Here is a 16763-nt window from a genome sequence, read left to right as displayed (position 1 = left end):
CCACTGAATTTTGTGTGCAGCACTAGTGATTTTTAATCAGAATCTTTTCACTTGGTCATTACGATAGTCAATCTGTCACTTTCACATTATCTGAACAGTTTTTTTTTTTTTTATCTGACAGCAAAATGCTAAATATGTGCATAACAATATGTGGTGTACTAATTAAAGGCTTACAAATGTCTGACATCTCATTTGCTGAACACCTGCTGAGGACCATGTACACAAAACGTTCTGGCTTCTCTAACAGCTGTACAGATAATCGTGTTTTTTAAGCAGCCCTAGATATTAATTTAAACAAACAAAATCATTTCAGTTTGAAAACCACAAATACCTCTTTTAATCTAAACTGGACAACAAAATAGTCTTCCTTTATCAATCTAATTAAAGTAATTTGTGGCGCTAAAAGCAGGCTCCAAAAACAGTTTCTATGGAAACCCAACTTTCTTCAGAACAAAAACGTGGGTGTTGTGTTATTGGTTCTAATAATACAAACCCTGGCCCATAATATTAGTCATTATTTTCATGTTTTTTTTTTCTTAATGTTTTTTTTTTTCTTTTTTAAAGTCTACCTTGCTGTATATAATCAGTAGCGATTACCGACCTTATATTTTAGGCTCCACTGTGCAAGCGTAGTGTTGTTCGCACGTCAAACAACTCTGAACTGAAAGAAATATAAATACAGCTGTTGTTGACTCTCCTCCTAAAAAATGCTAGTGACCTGGATGCCATGCTGATCCTCTGGTCTCATGGCACTAAGGGGTCAGGCAACTTATTGGTTTACAGTTAGCGTTGGCCTTTGTACATGTCTTGCATATTCCCAATAGCAAAATCTCTCTACCATAATTCCTGCCCAGTTCCTGTCCACCTTAGTGTCAGAGGTTCCTGCCTGCCTTTGTATGTTCCAGCATCTTCTATTGCACTCTTTATTAAAACAAAGTAAACAAAAAACAACAGGGAGAGTGAAACCCCCGCAACAGGTATGTAGAGACAGAATACAAGCAAAGTGGTCACACCATTAGCTCAGAAAAGCTCCTGAGAAAACAGTCAGGTGGTTTACCTCTCAAGATTGAACAAAAAAAATGAAATATCGCTTTTGGGTAGACTAATCCTTTTGGCTTCTGACCCAAAGCGTGCATGGAATATTTATTCCACTTTTCAAAATTATCCAAAGTGACTTATCACCAATCAATCAAGGATTGACATTTGAAGGTGTGACAACTAACAGGAAGCCCAACATCTGAACCAACGAAGGTTGGCGGCATAATCTCCAGGATATGGCCACCTTGACAGAACAGACTGTTGGTCCCATGCAGTTTCTTTCTGTCGCTTCCTTTCTACATGCCTCAGCTCCAGTGTCAACTGTATATCATTGCTTTTTATTGGTTGCTGTATAGTGATTACAGTGATTACAATGAACTATCTGTCTACCAAGGGGGTATGTGACTGTGTGACAATGCAGGAGCACAATTGTAACTGGAAGGCCGCGTACACATGATCGGTTAAACCGATCAGAGCGGTCTGATGGACCGCTTTCATCAATCCAAACCGATCGTGTGTGGGCGCCATCGGTTATTTATCCATTGGTTAAAAAAAGCCAACTTGTATTAAATTTAACCAATGGATTCCTAACCATAGTTAAAACCTGATCGTTAGTAGGCACAACCATTGGTTAAAAATCCACGCATGCTCAGAATCAAGTCGACGCATGCTTGGAAGCATTGAACTTCGTTTTTTTCAGCACGTCGTTGTGTTTTACGTCACCGCGTTCTGACAAGATCGTTTTTTTAACCGATGGTTTGTAGGCACGACTGACCATCAGTCAGCTTCATCGGTTGGACTGATCGTGTGTACAGGGCTGAAGTGTATAAACAAGGACCTTCATGGCTAGGTATTATATTATATTTAAAGTGGCTGTAAACCCTCATATATACCCAGTGAAGTGACTGGTCTCAGTTGATACACAAAGATGAAACAAATCCTCCAACATAAGTTGTTCCTGTTTATTTGTAGTCTTCTCTTCTCTACAGACATGTCTACTGTACAGAATTTATAAAGCTTTTCTGAGCTGTCAGAAAACAGGGCGCGGCGAACTGAAATTACACACTGCAGAGCTCAGTGAAGAGAACGCTGAGAGCTGATTGAAGGGAAGGGTCACACTCTCAGCATACAGGAACAAAGCTAAAGGCTGTCAATCAAAGGCTGTGCACTGGAGATCCCGAACTGTCATTTTTTTTTTCTTGGCTTCAGGAAAAGTACATACATATATACACAAACACACACACACACACACACACACAAATATATATTATATATATTGGAGTAAACTGTTTTATCAGTTTCCTCTGTGGTTGGTAAAATCCAGTTGGGGACCTGGAGCCTGGATATTTCATAGCGATCAGGGTGGGATGGAATCTCCAATCCTGGGATCAGGTTTTGGGAATAGCTAGGAGTCTGGCTGGTTGATTGCGCAGATGGGTCTGCATATCTGGCATAGAATCAGCTCACTAGTCAGCTCTACACTAATGCTCCATTCACACCTAGGCGTATTTACGCCCGACGCTCGATACGCTGGAGGGGAGAAATACCATTGCCCTCTATGGAGATGGTTCACATCTCCACGCCGAACGCCGAAACGCCGAACGCCTGAAGCTCAAAACAAGTCCCGGACCCTTTTTTTCAGGCGGCTTCGGCGTTCGGCATAGGAGATGTGGACCTGGGGGTTAATGGGGGTTAAAATCGTGGCGTTTTTTCAACGCAAATCGCGGTACAAAATGCCACAATTTGACGCCGCAATTCGTGGGACAAAACGCCACGATTAGGTGTGAATGCAGCATTAGTTCTACACTAAGCTAAATAACCCCACAATATATATATATAAATATTTTATTATATCTTTTCATGTGAGGACACTGAAGAAATTACACTTGGCTACAATGTAAAGTAGTGAGCGTACAGCTTGTATAACAGTGTAAATTTTCCGTCCCCTCAAAATAACTCAACACACAGCCATTAACTACTTCAGCCCTGGAAGAATTGGCTGCTCAATGACCAGAGTACTTTTTGTGATTCAGCACTGTGTCGCTTTAACTGACAATTGCGCTGTCTTGCGACACTATACCCAAACAAAATTGGCATCCTTTTTTTCCCACAAATAGAGCTTTCTTTTGGTGGTATGTGATCACCTCTGCATTTTTTATTTTTTGTGTTGTACTTTTTGCTGTAATAAATAGCCCCAATTTTTTTTTTTAAAAAAAAAGCTATATTTTTTCTTCAGTTTAAGCCTGATATGTATTCTTCTACATATTTTTGGTAATAAAAATTGCAAAAAGCGTATATTGATTGGTTTGCACAAAAGTTATGGGGCCAGATCCTCAAAGAAGTTACGCTGGCGTATCTATTGATACGTTGCGTAACTTCTAGTTTGCTCCGGCGTATCTTTGTTTTGTATCCACAAAACAAGATACGCCTGAAGCTGTGCTAGATCCGACTGGCGTACGTCTTAGTGTGCCGTCGGATCTAAGGTGCATTTTTACGCTGGCCGCTAGGTGGCATTTCTGACGATTTCCGCGTCAAGTATGCAAATTAGCTAGATACGGCGATCCACGAACGTACGTCCGGCCGGCGCATTTTTTTTACGTCGTTTCCGTAAGGCTTTTTTCGGCGTATAGTTACCCCTGCTATATGAGGCTGTATGTTTAGTATGGATGTCGTTCCCGTGTCAAATTTTGAATTTTTTACGTCGTTTGCGTAAGTTGTTCGCGAATAGGGCTTTGCGTAGAATGACGTTCACGTCGTAAGCATTGGCTTGTTGCGGGTTAATTTTGAGCATGCGGACTGGGATACCCCCACGGACGGCGCATGTGCCGTTAAAAAAAACGTCATTTACGTCGGGTCAAGACATATTTACATAAAACACGCCCCCATCACATCCATTTAAATTGCGCGCCCTTACGCAGCCAAAGTTACACTACGCCGCCGTAACTTACGGCGCAAATTCTTTGAGGATACAATGCGCTGTAAGTTACGGCGGCGTAGTGTATCAGAGATACGCTACGCCGGACGGAAATATGCGCCAGGGTACGTGGATCTGGCCCATAGAGTTTACAAAATAGGGAATAGATTTATGGCATTTTTGTTATTATTTTTTTTACTAGTAATGGCAGTGATCTGTGATTTTTTATCGGGACTGCGACATTATGGCGGACATATTGGACACTTTTGACACATTTTTGGGACCATTGGCATTTGTACAGCGATTAGTGCTATAAAAATGCACGGATTACAGTGTAAATGTCACTGGCAGGGAAGGGGTTAACACTAGGGGGCGATCAAGGGGTTAACTGTGTTCCCTAATGTGTGACTCACTATAGGAGATGACAGATCAGGGTTCCAAACTCGTAGGAACTCACAATCTGCATCTCTTCTCCTCTCAGAACAGAGATGTGTGTGTGATCCCTGTTCTGCCTCTCGTGCCCACGATTGCTTGTGGCCGGCGGTTATTGCGACCGCCGGTCACGAGCATCGGCACCCCCACTGTGCAGCACGCCCGCTATGCCGCTTAAAGGGACTGTCGTACAGCTACGACGATCAGCGTGAACGAGCCGACCTGCCGCCATATAGTGACGGCAGCTGGTCGGTAAGCGGTTAATGTCCAAACTGCTGGAAACAAAAGTGAGTACATCCCTAAGTGAAAATGCCTAAATTGGGTCCAATTAGGCATTTTCCCTCCCCGGTGGGTCTGCATGGTTGTCGTCCCAGAAGGAAGATGATGCACAAGAAAGCCTGCAAACAGTTTTGCTGAAGACAAGCAGAGGTCTGCTGAGACCAAGATAAACTTATTTGGTTCAGATGGTGTCAAGCGTGTGTGGTGGCAACCAGGAGATGAGTGCAAAGACAAGTGCGTCTTGCCTACAGTCAAGCAAGCTTGGTGGTGGGAGTGTCGTGGTCTGGGGCTGCATGAGTGCTGCCGGCACTGGGGAGCTACAGTTCATTGAGGGAACTATGAATGCCAATATGTACTGTGACATACTGAAGCAGAGCATGATCCCCTCCCTTTGGAGACTGGGCCGCAGAGCAGTATTCCAACATAACGACCCCAAATACACCTCCTTGCTAAAGAAGCTGAGGCCCAGATTCTCGTATCTGGGCGTAAAACTGTGCGGGCGTAACATATCTCGTTTACGTTACGCTGCCGCAAGTTTTACAGGCAAGTGCTTTATTCACAAAGAACTTGTCTGTAAAGTTGCGGTGGCGTAGCGTAAATCACCCGGCGCAAGCCCGCCTAATTCAAATGAGTCGGGTAGGGGGCGTGGAGCATTTAAATTAGGCGCGTTCCCGCGGCGACACCTAGCGGCGAAAACAAAAAATGCATTTTAGATCCGACAGAGTAAGAGCCTTACGCCTGTCGGATCTAATGGATATCTATGCGCATAGATACGACGGCCCAGATTAGGACTTACGACGGCGTACATTGCGTTGCGCCGTCGTAAGCCCTTTGTGAATCTGGGCCTGAGAGTAAAGGTGATGGACTGGTGCAAAGTGTAATTTCTTCAGTGTTGTCACATGAAATTATATAATAACATATTTACAAAAATGTGAGGGGTGTACTCAGTTTTGGGAGATACTGTACATACACATATTCACATACACAGTATCTTTTTAACCCACTGTTATTGTGTGCTGGTGTGACCTTCCAAATCCAGAGCACTGCAACACATAAAGTTTTGTTACTGTGAATTATCTTTTAAAAAAGATATAATTTTATGCAAAAACAGCTTTGATTGCAAAGTATTTTTCCTTTTAATGTACAGAACAAGCAACCCGAGTCGTTATTGTTACTCAGAATGCATAATGAAGGAAACATTAAGGGGATTTACAGTAAATGGTAACCTGCCATGTCTGGTGGTTCCTCCAGACACAGCAGGAAGCGTACGTAAAAGTAAACAGATAAACAATGATTTTATATCCATGTACAGTTTATGGTTAATAAGTGAGCTTGTGTTTTTGGTAATATCACATAACAATTAAAAGGCACACAAACCAACATGTTTAACCCCTTCCCACTGGCGAGAGCTGGCCATTTAAGTGATTATGATGCCCTTGATGTTACATAATCCTACTGATCATGTGATCGCCATGATTGGCTGTGACAGTGATCGCATCATGTGATTGGGAGCTGTCAATAGCAGCCTGGTCATAATGCTGGGGGGTGTGTGATTGAGCGATGTTTCCAGCACAACAGAGCTAATAAATGATGGAATCAAGAGTAGGATGGATGTGTACAAGGACTCAAAATCCAGTCTCATCACCATAAAATCATCTTTGGTTTCCATCTCATGTAGTTTTTGTAACACTTGTTTATTGCTGAACACAGACAAACTGCAGGAAGGAGGGCTTGGGGTGCAGGATAACCAAGGCATAAAAAACACAGCTTTCTGAAAATCTCAAAAATGGACTCTGTAGCAGCAGTCTTGCTGTAGCACAGGTAATTAGAGTTGGCTTATGACTCTGAAGGGGCAGAGTCCAAATATAGCACCAGATGGCCCTAGAACAAAAAGTTCCACAATACCAGGAGTTGTAGGACCCTTCTCACAATGACTTTGCAGGGTTTTTTGCCCAGCAAATTTGCAACACTCTTCAGTGAATGATCTCTTCTCATCTCAGCTTCAACATATGTCTCTTTCTAATGCCTCGTACACACGATCAGTTTTCCCGATGGTCAAAAGTCCAGCGGGAAAACCGAGAACCTGCTCGGTTGCTTTTCCCCATGTACACACGGCCGGTTTTCCTGGCAGGACAACTGCCATGAGAGCTTTGGTCGGGAAAACTGTCCGTGTGTATGCTCCACTGCAGTGTTTCCCATAGGAAAACTGGCGAGCAAAAAAACGCAGAGAATCACGGCGGAAAAAAAGTTCTCATTTTTTTGGCGGCCAGTTTTCCTGTTGGGAAAACTGCTATGGAGCATACACACGGCCGGTTTTCCCGACCAAAAGCAAACATGCCAGTTTTCCCGTCGGGAAAAACGATCATGTGTACGAGGCATCAGGTCTCCACCCCATATCACATGCTAGGGCCCCCTGCAAAGGGCAGCTTCTCAAATATAAGCCTCCACCTAGGGCAAGCTTGGGGAAAAAGATCCATGATCAAATCCTTCCAAATATGCATCCTCTCCCAAGCTATACCTTCTGAGCCGGTCCCTCAGAGATTGGTTGGATGGATAAATATTCATAACTCCATGGGTTAATCCCAAACACTATTTGCTGAAATTTTATTTCACCAACAGGCAGGAGCAATCAACCTATGAGGTTTTTACAGAACCTGCAGAACTCTGGAAAACTAGATTTCAGCTCAGCTGGTTACAGCTCAACCAAAAAACTCTAAGGTTCCATACACACTGGACTTAAAAAAACGTTGATTCTACAGGCGTTTTACGTATAATCTATTGCGTTTTCTGGAGAAGTTTAGGAGCTGTAAAAACGTCAGTCTCTCCTAAACTTCTCTTATCTCTTCTGAACGTCAAGTTTCAACGTTTTTTTTGTAAAAAAAAAAAGGTGTGTTGTCACTGTACATCATTTCCTGGCTTTACAGGAAGTATCTTTTAACCCTGTCTATCGTCTCCATCTTTCTACGGGAGAGCTATTTAATAATTCAGGAAAGAGAATTATTTATTTGTCTTACTCACTCCTGCCTAAAGTGTCACTTTTAATAGCGCAGTCTGATTTACTGAGCTTATTAATCCAATAGAAGGACCCTGCACACACTGACTAGGATCAGCACTGTCCACATTGGCTTCAGAGATAGACATTGGACCTCGCTAAAATATCACTGAGATTTCCATAGCAAACAACTGTTTTCATTCAAACTGAAAACACCTGGCTTCTCATAGGTAACCAATGAAACATGTCTACCTGCCTGTATGGGGGCCATTCACAAAAAGATATGATCAAACAATTCTTTGCAGATTCTGAAAACTTGATTGACTCTTGAATTATCAGAGCAAAACCAACCAACTCCATCTGCAGAGGGGAGTGTAGTGCAAAAAAATGCCTATAAACTAAATGCTCTTAAACTCTCATAGACTCGCCTAAACTTTGTACAATATGCTTTTATTTTGCGTCTTTTATGCCACGTTTTTAAGCTAAAAACTTTGATGTTTTTTTCTGCTCCTAGTGTGCATGGAGCCTAAATGTAGCTACTGCCAAGCAGTGTTCTATATATTGTTTTTACCCACAGATCTTTTAATTTTCTTACCAAAAGAACTACTTCCAAAAAAGCCTATTCCAACATCACATGTAATTCAACCATTCTAGGAAAGGATTAGTAAAGTTTACACTTCCTGGTCATATTTATATTTGTTTATGCATCAAAACAATCCTTCCACTTCGGCACTAGACCACACAATATAATCCATTCACTAAAAGCTTTCCTCTCCTCCAGTGACAAAACACTTCTCAAATCTCCTTCTGCTAACTTCATAAACATACCGGTAGAAAAATATGGATCTCCTGACAAAGGCAGGGCAAGAAAGTACCTTTAGAAGGTATCCCCCTCTTTCTATTTCTGCTACCTCCATTCCAATTTTTCTAGAATTATATTATCAATTTACAAAACGTACTTGTTTCTTAATTGTCACTAACTTCTTTTATGCCCCCTTTTGTCTCTAACAGTGCTACTTTTTAAATCTCTATAGTCACAGCACATACTTTCAAATTATAACATCAGCATTGTAATAACAATGCAAACAATAGTTATTTTTGACAATCCAATATATGCTTACTTCAAAAATCTCCTTTCATGTTGTGAGTGCTGTTTGTCAGCTGGCAATCACTTTCTACAACGTCCTGGATTCCCTGCATGCTTTGCAACTTCTCTTCTGCTTATCCCTTTGGTTTACCTTTAATTTCTAAGGACTACATATCCCACAGTACCTTTCTGTCTGCATGCAGATATGACGTGGTGTGTTTCCTGCACTGACTTTGCCTCCTGTAGTTCAGAAAGCGGTCTCTGTGAATGTTTGACACAAGCAGTGTATAGAGCAGAGATATGCAATTAGCGGACCTCCAGCTGTTGCAGAACTACAAGTCCCATGAGGCATAGAAAGACTCTGACAGCCACAAGCATGACACCCAAAGGCAGAGGCATGATGGGACTTGTAGTTTTGCAACATCTGGAGGTCCGCTAATTGCATATCCCTGGTATAGAGAATATGTGTCAATGGATTCCAGAAGTAAATGTGTGGGGATTCTTCAAAAAACTTTTAAGCTTCAAGACTGTTCAAAATGATAGGAGTAGACTAGAAATAATAATAAAAAATAATGTGGAAGTAATTATATGGTTTTACATTTTGAACAGTTTTCAGAAATAATCTTATCTTTGTAATCTTAAAATTTCTGCCCAACCCAATTTTATGGTTCAGTTTATAATAGCCCCAATTAGAAATTACTGTATTTATTGGCGTATAATACTCACTTTTTTACCCTGAAAATGGAGGGTAAACTGTGCCTGCGTGTTATAAACAGGGGGCTGTGGAAATTTTTTTTCATGAAACTTCCCTCTTAAAGTTAGGGTGCGTGTTATACACCTGTGCGTGTTATACGCTGATAAATACGGTATGTGCTGATGGATCTGTCAATCTCAAACAATGTATAGCTTCTTACAAATGTTCACATAAAAGAAAGTCTGGGTAGCAGTGACCATCACAGTGCCTTGAAAAAGTATCCTTGAAATTTTCCATAATTTTGTTATGTTAAACCAAAAACGTAAATGTATTTATTAAGAATTTTATGAGATAGGGCAACACTAATTGGCACATAATTGTGAAGTGGAAGGAAAATGATAAATGTCTTTCAATATTTTTTACAAATAAATGTGAGAAAAGTATGGCGTCTGTACTTTGCAGAATCACCTTTTGCTGCAATTACAGCTGAAAGTTTATTGGTGGATGTCGGGACCAGCTTTGCACATCTAGAGAGTTTTTGCCCATTCTACTTTGCAAAATAGCTCAAGCTCTGTCAGATTGGATAGAGAGCATCTGTGAACAGCAATTTTCAAGTCTTGCCACAGATTCTCAATTGGATTTAGGTCTGGACTTTGACTGTTCTAACACATGAATATGCTTTAATATAAACAATTCCATTGTAGCTCTGGCTGTATGTTTAGGGTCGTTGTCCTGCTGGAAGGTGAACCTCCGCCCCATTCTCAAGTCTTTTGCAGACTCTCAGGATCCGATGGCTTGTACTCACCATCGGATCAAAATCCGCGCAGAATTCATCCGCGGTGATGTGTCGAGCCGTCGCCGCGATGATGACGTGGCGACGTGCGCGACGCTGCAATGTAAGTACTTCCACGCATGCGTCGAATCATTACGACGCATGCGAGGGAGGGGAGCGGACGGATTGATCCGGTGAGTCTGTACAGACCACCGGATCAATCCGCTGGACCCGATTCAAGCGGATAAATTTCTTAGCATGCTAAGAAATTTATATCCGCTTGAAATCGATACGGCCGAGAAATCTCAGCGGATAAATATCTGCTAGGCCATACAGACGACCAGATTTATCCGCTGGATCTGATCCGTGGATCAATTCCAGCGGATAGATCCGGTGGTGTGTACGAGGCCTAACATATTTTTTTTCTAAGATTGTCCTGTATTTGGCTCCATCCATCTTCCCATCAACTCTGAGCAGCCTTCCTGTCCCTGCTGAAGAAAAGCATCCTGACAAGATGATGCCGCCACCACCATGGGAATGTTGTGTTCAGGGTGTTGTGCAGTGTTAGTTTTCTGCCACACATAGCGTTTTGCTCTTAGGCCAAAAAGTTCAATTTTGGTCGCATCTGACCAGAGCACCTTCGTCCATAGGTTTGCTGCGTCCTCCACATGGCTTTTAGAAAACTGCAAACAGGACTTCTTATGGCTTTCTTCCTACCACTCTATCAAAAAGGCCAGATTTGTGGAGTGCATGACTAATAGTTGTCCTGTGGACAGTGTCTCCCACCTGACATGTGGATCTCTGCAGCTCCTCCAGAGTTACCGTGGGCCTCTTGGCTGCTTCTCCGATTAATGCTCTCCTTGCCCGGCCTGTCAGTTTTTGGTGGACAACGATGTCTTGGTAGGTTTGCATTTGTGCCATCCTCTTTCCATTTTCGGATAATGAATTGAGCAGTGCTCTGTGAGACGTTCAAAGCTTGGGGTATTTTTTTTATAACCTAACCCTACTTTAAACGTCTCAACAACTTCATCCCTGACCTGTCTGGTGTGTTCTTTGCCTTCCATTAGGCTGTTTGTTCACTAATTTTCTCTAACAAGCTTTTGAGGGCTTCACAGAACAGCTGTTTTTATATTGAGATTAAATTACACACAGGTGGACTCTATTTACTAATTAGGTGACTTCTGAAGGCAATTGGTTCCACTAGATTATAGTTAGAGGTATCGGAGTAAAGGGGGCTGAATACAAATGCATGCCACTCTTTTCACTTGAAAACCATTTATTCTTTCCCTTTCACTTCACAATTATGTGCCACTTTGTGTTGGTCTATCATGGGGATATGCAATTAGCAGACCTCCAGCTGTTGAAAAACTATAAGGCCCATAATGCCTCTGCCTCTGGGTGTCATGCTTGTGGCTGTCAGAGTCTTGCTATGCCTCATTGGACTTGTAGTTCTGCAACAGCTGGAGGTCCACAAATTGCATATCCCTGGTCTATCAAATACAATCCCAATAAAATACATTTAGGTTTTTAGTTGTAACATGACACAATTTAAAAAATTTAAATGGATATGAATACTTTTTCAAGGCACTGTATATGCTATTATTTAACCACTTCAGCCCTGGAAGGATTTACCACCTTCCTGACCTTGTGATACGGCACTGCGTCACATTAGCTGACAATTGCACGATCGTGCGACGTTGTACCCAAACAAAATTTACGTCCTTTTTTCCACACAAATAGAGCTTTCTTTTGGTGGTATTTGATCACCTCTGTGGTTTTTATTTTTTGCGCTATAAACAAAAGAATAGCCGCAATTTTGAAAAAAAATAAAAAGTATTTTTTACTTTTTGCTATAATAAATATCCTCAAAAAATATATAAAAAAACGAAATTTCTTCCACAGTTTAGACCGATATGTATTCTTCTACATATTTTTGGTAAAAAAAATCTCAATAAGTGTTTATTAATTGGTCTGTGCAAAAGTTATAGGGCCAGATTCAGTAAGAGTTAGGCTGGCGTATCAGTAGATACGCCGACCTAAATCGGAATTTGCGCTGTCCTAGGTTTAAGTGTATTCTCAAACAGAGATACACTTAAACCTATCTAAGATACGACCGCTTGCGCCGTCCTATCTTAGGGTGCAATATTTAGGCTGACCGCTAGGTGGCGCTTCCATTGCGGTCGGCGTAGAATATGTAAATCACTAGATACGCCTATTCACGAAAGTACGCCCGGCCGACGCAGTACAGATACGTCGTTTACGTAACGCATTAGCAGGCCTAAAGTTATTCCATCAAATAGATGGAATAGTAATGTTAAGTATGGCCACCGTTCCCGCGTCGAAATTCGAAAATTTTACGTCGTTTGCGTAAGTCGTCCGTGAATAGGGATTTACGTTGTTTACGTCCACGTCGAAATCAATAGGCACGTGCGGCGGACTTAGCCGCAATGCACACTGGGAAATGTAGGCGCACGGCGCATGTGCAGTCCCAAAAAAAGTCAATCACGTCGGGTCAAGCCTAATTATCATAAAACACGCCCCCTCAGCCTACCTTGAATTAGGCGCCCTTACGCCCGCCCGCTTTAAGCTACGCCGCCGTAACTTAGCAGGCAAGTACATTGTGAATCATGTACTTGCCTCGCTAACTTACGACGGCGTAGCCTAAATGCCATAAGCTACGCCGCCGCAAGTATGCGCTCGCCATCCTGAATCTAGCTAATAGTGTCTACAAAATAGGGGATAGATTTATGGCATTTTTATTATTATTATTTTTTTTACTAGTAATGGCCGCGATCTGATGTTTAATTGGGACTGTGTCATTATGGCGGACACATCGAACACTTTTGACACTATTTTGGGACCGTTGTCAGGGGTAGGCAACCTGTGGAACTCCAGCTGTTGCAGAATTACAAGTCCCATCATGCCTCTGGGAGTAATTGTAACTGCCAACCCCATCATGCCTCTGGGAGTAATTGTAACTGCCAACCTTGCAATGCCTCATGGGAAATGTAGTTCCACAACAGCTGGAGCACCACAGGTTGCCTACCCCTAGGTTAAACACTAGGGAGCGATCAAGGGGTTAAGTGTGTCCTAGGGAGTGATTATAACTGTAGGGGGGATTGTCTCACTAGAACATGACAGAGATCACTGCTCCCAGTGTTGCTAGGCAGAACAGGGAAATGCCCTGTTTACATCTCCCCGTTCTGCTGCTCCGTGTCACGATCGGGGGGGGGGGGGGGTCAAGGAAGCCGGGACTTTAATTGAAACATGTGAGTACAGAAAAAATAATTATAATTATTATTTTATATATGCTCAATCATGTACATTGTTTGATTTTGAATCACTATCATGTATGAATCGAATTGGGTTCTGATGCATTATTACTATAATATACCCTGTATATGAATTATTAAATATCAATTTTACTCAGGGGCGGACTGGCCCAGGTGGAAAAGTGGACATTGCCCCCCAGGCCGCTCACATTATATTTAAAACGGCCGCGGTCCGCAGCGCTGTTTTTTTTTTTTCTAAAACTCGGCAGCGGCGGCCGCCGATTGGCTGGCTGGCTGCTGCCGCGCTGCATTGTGGGAGTTGTAGGAAGGTCATGTGGCACGTCAGGGGAGGGTCAGGGCACGAGCGCCGTACATCTCTGTGACTCGTGGGCTGGCTGTGGCTGCAGAGAAGAGTCAGTGAGACAGCGAGAGACTGCACTGAACTGATCCGTCCATCCCACGCTGCAGCTGTGATCCAGCGATGTGTCCTGTGACAGGGATGTTAGCTGCACCTGTCACAGGGCTGAGAGTGTTCTGTTCTTACAAAGCACAGCCCTCACCCTCCTCTCCACCAATGGGAAACGATCAGTTCAGCCTTCTCCCGCCCCTCTCTCCCTGTGCCTGTCCACACTCGATGCAGCCGTGTGCTGTGAAGGGAATGTGCGGGAGGGAAACTTTAAAGTCAGCAGTCACAACATGAAGATGCAGACAGCCAATGAGCCTCCTGCTGGGAGTGGGACTGTGCAAGTAAGTGAGCTGTGACCAGACTCTCCCCTTCTCCCTCACCCTCAGCCTATCATTTAACCTCTTGCCTGCCAGGCACTGTCACAATTTCCAGCTTTCAGTGCTCTCATACTGAGCCCTGGTTCACATTGGAGTGATTTAGCATGTGATTTGACATGTCAAATCGCATGCCAAATCGGCAGCACATGCCAGCAATGGCACATCCAAATCAGTGCGACGCTGCATTTGTGGCGTCACATTGATTACCAAAAGTAGTTTCTGTACTACTTTTGGTGACTTCAGGGTGTAATTCCCATTTACATCTGTGCAGAAACCCACACAGATGTCTCTGAAATCACCCCACAAAGTCGGGACTGATATGCGGGAATGAAATTGTGCGATTTCCCACAGTCAGTGTGAACCTAGGCTCTGAACAGTGGCGGTTCGTCCATAGAGGGCGCTGGAGCGCCGCCCCCTCTGGCTCTCACCGCCACTGAGTGAAATAACATAGATTCATGCATTGCACGAATCTATGTTATTTTCGCTGCTGCCGCTGTTATTCAGATGGTCGGCGCTCAATGTCCGGCCATCTGAATAACGCCAGCTGGTTGGCTGTAGGGAAATGTCTATCAAAGCCAGCGGCTCTGATAGGCTTTCCCAATACAGCCCTCGGGTCCCGGAAGCTTATTCTCGGAGCGCACAGACTGTACGCCCCTTGAATAAGATGACAGGCGCCTCAGCCAATCAGGTTGGCCGGTTCTGGCTACCAGTAACCTGATTGGCTGAGACGCCTGTCAGTCATCGAGGGCGGGAGAAGACATCGTGGGACGTGGATGCCTGACTCCAGTAAAGGTAAGTGCCGGGCGGAGGGGGAAGAAAGCAATTTACAGGGCACAGTGGGGACAATTGGCACAGCGGCGACCATTAAAGGGCACAGTGGTGACAATGTATGGCACAGTGGTGACAATGTATGGCACAGTGGCTGCGTTTAATGGCATGGCACAGTGGTGACAATGGATGGCACAGTGGTGATAATGTATGGCACAGTGGTGACAAAGGATGGCACAGTGGCTGCGTTTAATGGCATGGCACAGTGGTGACAATGCATGGCACAGTGGCTGCGTTTAATGGCATGGCACAGTGGTGACAATGGATGGCACAGTGACTGCGTTTAATGGCATGGCACAGTGGTGCAAATTGATGGCACAGTGACTGCATTTGATGGCATGGCACAGTGACTGCGTTTAATGGCATGGCACAGTGGTGCAAATTGATGGCACAGTGACTGCATTTGATGGCATGGCACAGTGACTGCGTTTAATGGCATGGCACAGTGACTGCGTTTAATGGCATGGCACAGTGGTGCGAATTGATGGCACAGTGGCTGCATTTGATGGCATGGCACAGTGGTGCAAATTGATGGCACAGTGGCTGCATTTGATGGCATGTAACAGTGGCTGCGTTTGGGCACAGTGAGACTGCAATTTTTTTTTTCCTTTGCGCCCCCCCCAAATATTTTGAGCACCAGCCGCCACTGGCTCTGAATGACAATTGCACGATCATGCAACACTTACATTTCTGTCCATTTTTTCACACAAATAGAGTCTTCCTTTTGGGCACCGATAGGTGGCACTATTGGGCAGCATTAATGAGCACCACTGATAGGCGGCACTGATGGCCTCTGATAGGTGGCACTGATGGCCTCTGATAGGCGGCACTTATGGGCAGCACTGATGGGCACTGATAGGTGGCACTATTGGGCAGCAATGATAGGTGGTACTATTGGGCAGCAGTGGTGGCCTCCGATAGGCGGCACTGATGGCCTTCGATAGGCAGCACTGATGGGTGGCACTATTGGGCAGCACTGATAGGCAGCACTAATGGGTACTGATAGGCAGCACTGATAGGTGGTGGAACAGATGGGTGGCACAGATGGGCACTGATGGGTGGCAATGATGAGCATTATTGGGTGGCATTGATACCTGTAGGGGACACTGATGGGTGGCAATGATGGATAGCACTGAAAGGCAGCACTGACTGGTGTCACTAATGAGCACAGACTGGCGTCACTTGCTGGGCACTGCTAGGGCTGCACTGTAAAGTGCCCTAATTATCTGTACAGTCTCCCCTGTGAGGAGATGCCGCTGATCGGCTCCCCTCACACGCTGTCATATACATGTGATTTGTTGTTATTGGACACAGCCGATTACATTGGTAAAGAGCTGCGTCATCGGCTCTTTACCAAGACTGGGATCATGCTGTGTCATATTTGTCTTGCATCATAACATCAATATCCATTATAAAACCAGGTGGGCGGGCATTGATGGTGAGCTGATTCAGTAGTACGATAGGCCACTCAACTGGACTTGCCCCCCAGGCTTAAGGCTGCCAGCCCTCCCCTGATTTTACTCAATTAATTATAATTATTTATTCTGCACCCACATGTTTCAAATAAAAGTCCAGATTTCCTTTTCCTCAAGCTTAATTGAACAAGTTAAAATTAGAAGCTGATTGGTTACTATGCAGAGCTGCACCAGATTCTGTGTGCACCCGTTTTATT

The 16763-nt window shown here is 43.8% G+C and overlaps 1 protein-coding gene across 12 annotated transcripts in view; it reads right to left on the bottom strand.

The window, feature by feature from the left end:
• Positions 1–16763, bottom strand: part of PPFIA2 (PTPRF interacting protein alpha 2) — a 480721-nt gene that overhangs the window by 254377 nt on the left and 209581 nt on the right. The window lies entirely within an intron of this gene.

Source organism: Rana temporaria, chromosome 3, assembly GCF_905171775.1.
Source record: "Rana temporaria chromosome 3, aRanTem1.1, whole genome shotgun sequence".
Lineage (NCBI taxonomy): Eukaryota > Metazoa > Chordata > Amphibia > Anura > Ranidae > Rana > Rana temporaria.
This window is presented reverse-complemented; position numbering and strand designations above follow the sequence as displayed.